A 5198-nucleotide genomic window follows, 5' to 3' on the forward strand; every position below is an offset into this window, starting at 1 on the left:
TTAGCTTTGTGTCTTGCTTGGAGTGGTGAGACTTGAAACTTTCCTTAGTGATTCCTAGGAGGGATATACATACACTTGTGAGAGTAGAACATAACATCAATTCAACCCTTGGAGCAAATTTGAAGGTTGTGTAAGATTTGGCTTATTTGTTGGAGCCCTTCCACCACTTAAAAGTAGTTGTAAATGTATATTCTAATCCTAATGCCCTATTTTTTAGCATGAAAATGGTTAATTTAACAAAGAAAATCCTAGTATAATAGGCTACTAGACCTTGTAAATTTCAATAGTCATCATTCATGGCATAAAACCCCCAATTCCATAAGCAATCTATCCCAGACCTATTGGAACCCCAAAATCCTAAATTACCTTCTTTCGAACCCTCAAATCTAGGGTATCACCAATATCACCCTTACCCAAACTTCTAGATCAAATTGGTTGATCATGCACCTTTACATTGGTCATATAAGATGATCCAAATCACAAAATACTCCATTCACATGGCTAGAACTCCCGTTGTTGTACCTAACCACCATTTTCATGTTGATTTCTTCACTATTTTAGACTATGATCACATTCCCATCCATTTTTATTAAAAGATCCCCTTCCATGGATTATAGTTCATCCCAATAGACCATTTCAACCATTATCTAGCTCCTCTAATAATTCAATCATTCCCAACCATGACTGGTATCAAAACAAGCACTAGTTTCTACAGCAAACATCAACAAACAGTGATCCTCCAAGGCCCTTACTTCATTTTCCTACAATAGAACATGTTATTTCACTGTATTTTTACATTAATGAACCCCCTCCCACCAAGTTATAGACACCATAGGGTTGGGAGGGTCACTCCATGTTGTTGGCTACAAATCTAAATGTTGACTATATTACAAATCTATATACAAATCTAAATCTTGGCAATGTATTACAAATTTGACAATTTCATGCTTCCCTTTCATGCTTTAGGTTTGTGGGAGAAGATGGGGTCTATTATGTAGAGGTGGCAAGGAAATATGGTGGATCAAAGGTCCAAGTACAAACTCAATCAAATGCACAATTGAATCTAGTGACCAAAAGTGCCTTCAATAAGTGAAATGGTAAATTATCCACCAACAAGTCTTATGATGTGATTTGATAGCCCTAAAATATGCAAACCAAGGTACTTGAATAGGTTTCAGAATTTCTTCAATGGTTTAGACACAAAAACTTCAATATTCCTCAAACTAGGCCTAATAGCATGCCTTGTAGCCCTACAGCAGCACTCATAAGGATTGTTCTTCAACTTTTTCCAAAACACTAGGAAAATAAATTATATATTTGAGTACCCTTTATGGATTACCTTAACATACCAAAAGTATATGGTAGGTTTATTTGGAAGGTATATGATTTTTTTCACTATTTCTCAAATTTTTATGGCCTAATTCTCACACATTTACAAAGGAAGTGCTAACCATTCTAACTCCCAAGCTCCAAATCTTTGCATAGTGTCATAAATAGATTCAAATCAAAGTAATATGAAGTCAATTTGACTCCAAGAGGTTTCTAGGTACCAAAGCCCCAAATTGTACCCTCGAAACCCTTAAATTTAGGGCTTCCTTAATGTCATGCTTCCCAAAATTTCTTGCAACAAATAAAGGTTGTAACACATTGTATACAACATTTCTATACAAATTTCATCATAAAATAGTTCCCTTGTTTGGCCAAAACTCTCTAACCTTCAACCTATCCTCCAAATTCACTTAGTTTCTTAGTCTTCTTTATGGTGATCACCACATAAATTAATCAAACTTGCATTTCCAAGATTAGTAAGATACTATACATGTTAAATTGATATTATGTATGCCAATAAGATTCCATTCTATGAGAATCATACATTCATAGAATGACATGCATAGTGTGAAATCTACACAAAACTATCTTAAAATCAAATTTTCCAAAGACTAAATAGTACCAAAATGATTACTAGTGACTATAGTAGGGTTTTTAGAACATGAAAAAAATCAAAGAGATGAACTATGAATGATCAAAATATTGTCCAAGGAAATCCAATCAATAAGAACTTTGAATCATACCAAAAAACCCTTTAACTTTGCAAGAAATTGGAATTTTTTTATTCAATTTGTTGTAGTAGTCCCTACCATGGATTCTATGCCTGTACAATGGATTTGTGAAACATTTAATAAACTCCTATCAACTACCCCAACCAATCCAAATCAGTTGGATGGTTTAATTTGGCTTAAAACAATAAAGAAACTAATTCCCTCCTAAATGTCCATGATCGTTATAATTTGAAATTCAAATTTATAACTTTGTAACTTTTGAATTTTTTAAATTGCTAAGTGATGAAACTTTACCAAATCATTTAAATGGAATTGTTAACCTATTGAAAAGACTAGTTTATCCTAAGGACCCTAGGAACTAAATTATCCTTATTCAAGGTATTTCTACCTGTTTCCATAGATACTAAATGCTCTATAGGTCTTAAGGACTCAAGGTTTATAGAAATACCAATGAGTCTCAAGCCTTTACAAATGGGATGATATCAACTTAAAACTAGTCCTAACATTCTAAAACATTATAACCTCCATCATGAGCCACTCAGGAAGGTAGTGCTATGAAGGATCACTACAATGTCTTGTGAAATGCCTTGTATTGTCTTTGTAGAAACTATTTTTAAAGGTGATAGGTATGTTAATCAATTTGAGAAGTTTCCAATACCTATGCATGTTCTTCAGATATTTTTGAAGTGAAGCCTAACTCCCAAAGTCTACTAATCAGTGCATGCATGTGATCTCCATGCATTTTGCATTTTCAAGATGAATAAGTCAAATGCATACTCAAGTTTAGTTTAAAACCAAAAATGGTATTTTGATGTTGACATACCAAAGGTTCATCATTTGAACTCCTTGCACCTATATCTGATGATATCCCTATTTGGTCCTGATCTGTTATAGTTTTCACTTCCTTAGCTCCCTTAGATTTTCTTCCACTTCTATTTGTAGGTGTGTTCGTAGATGCAAACTGTTTACTCTTTTTTCTTTGACCTCCTTCAATTACAAACCAATATTATTATCACATTAAATGTTGAAACATAATCAAGGAATACTATAAAAGTTGTTAACATAGGAACCATTTTATGGAAGAGTAAATTGATTGTCTGTATACTTTTAATTCTTGTCAAATCCATCACTAAATATTTTATATCCTAAAATATCAAAAGAACCAGTTGTTTTCAGTAGACCTAAATAGTATTTTGGTTCTCTCAACTTATACATCAGCTAAAAAACATTATCCTTAGAGAGAATTATATTTGTAACTACTCTATTATCATCAGATCGAGACCTATTTTCCTTCTTACTTTTTGATGATTGTGATCCTCTACAATCCTAGGCATAAGATGATTAATGCACAATGGTACTTGAAAAAAAAGCATTAATAAACATTGAGAATGTGAATTGATAATACCATTTTGCAGTTGATTTTTGTGTCTCACCCTTTATCACTAGTGCTTTGACTTTATTAGCTCTCTTCTTTGGTGACCTACAAATGAAGAATTAGCACTGTAAAAAAATCTAAGATAAGATTAATCCAATAAAATTAGAGAATGACAAAAATTGAATCTAGCTTGTTATTAAGAATTATCCATTTGTACAAATCCTTACTTTCTGAGTTGTATGATAACCCTTGCTTGATGAGTATTGGAAACTCTCCCATTGTATCCTTGCTTTCGCCAGTTTGAAGTTTCTCGTTACATGCACACAATCATGACTTTACATCACAAAGCATTCACATTATAAAAAATTTCGTGTTCTTTCATTACATTTTGATCTAAACAACAAATTATAAACTTTCACTTATTCAAATGACTAATCTGAAAATGGGTCCTATTAAAAAATCTAATATAAATTCAAATAATTTATCTAGATTCTAAACAAATCAAAACATAAAATCTATGATTTAAATTTATCTCATCGTTTACACAATAATAACAATACCCACCTTGTCATGTGGATAGTCTTGGGGGAGAGGTTGCAACATTGTATTTGGATCCAATTCAATCTAATGAGCCAACTGGATCTGCTCTACATTTTAATGTATCAAGTATTGCCTCGTAATCTGACTCATGAACTTTCTAAAGAATCTTATTATGTCCAATTTTCCACCATATTTTATCAAGTGGACATTTGATGCAACAAAAAAGTTTGAACAATGAAGAATCTTTCTCTCTATTTGCCAATCCTCAAATAACCACAAGTTAGGGTTCTTCATAGAATATCGTCTAAGCCATGTGTTGGTTACAACCACCACACTAACATGGTACTCTAAACCTTCACCATCTATAACTGAGTGATCCAATTTGTGTTTGTCTTGGACACAATGAAACAAATAATAATTTGTCCCTTCTTCATTGTCATCAGGTGCAATAATAGCAAAAACATGGCTTGCAGTGACTAATATACAAAATGCGATCACTAATTCAAAAAATACTTAGGTAAAAGTTATAAAGTTACATATTGAAATTACAAAGATGTATAAATATATATATTACCAGGTTGCACTAGATCAAAAAAGTGGTCAAAGTCAATAGACGAATCCATCTGTACCATTTCTAGTGCTTGTGGGCGATAGTAGGTGTCAATTGGGTCCAAAACTCGTATATCCCACTTGTCCACCCATTCAATTGACTCATAGTCATCCAAAGTTTCCTCTGCACATGATGGACAATAACATGCCATTTTGCATGTGTGGATACTCCATGAACTTATATCAGAGCTTCTAAAAGAGTGCAACTCACTAGATCCTATTAGTGTGCAACAATCCTCATATGGTGCAATGTTAGTATTATCTATCAACCAAAAAAATCTATGAACCATAGACTCACCTTTCTTACCTAGACCCATTGTAGTGTTACACCACTAGACAATGGATTTTGCATCTATCAATATTGCTCCATCTTTGTACTTTAGTTCTTCATGAGCTAAGGCTCTTTTGATGCATGCCCCTACACCATTGTGCTCTCCCTTTCCATGACCAGCCTCTATGAAATTCCACATATATTGAATTCTACACAACTTGTGCATCCTGCTCAACCAATAGAACATCCATGCATTCTTGAATTGAGATGCGCAATTTTTTCACCAAATAATGTGCTAACAATATGTGATGCCCCTATTAGCCAAATCTCCATAAAATAGCTA

This window comes from Cupressus sempervirens, chromosome 11 (assembly GCF_028749045.1).
Source record: "Cupressus sempervirens isolate cs-2001-9-10 chromosome 11, ASM2874904v1, whole genome shotgun sequence".
NCBI lineage: Eukaryota > Viridiplantae > Streptophyta > Pinopsida > Cupressales > Cupressaceae > Cupressus > Cupressus sempervirens.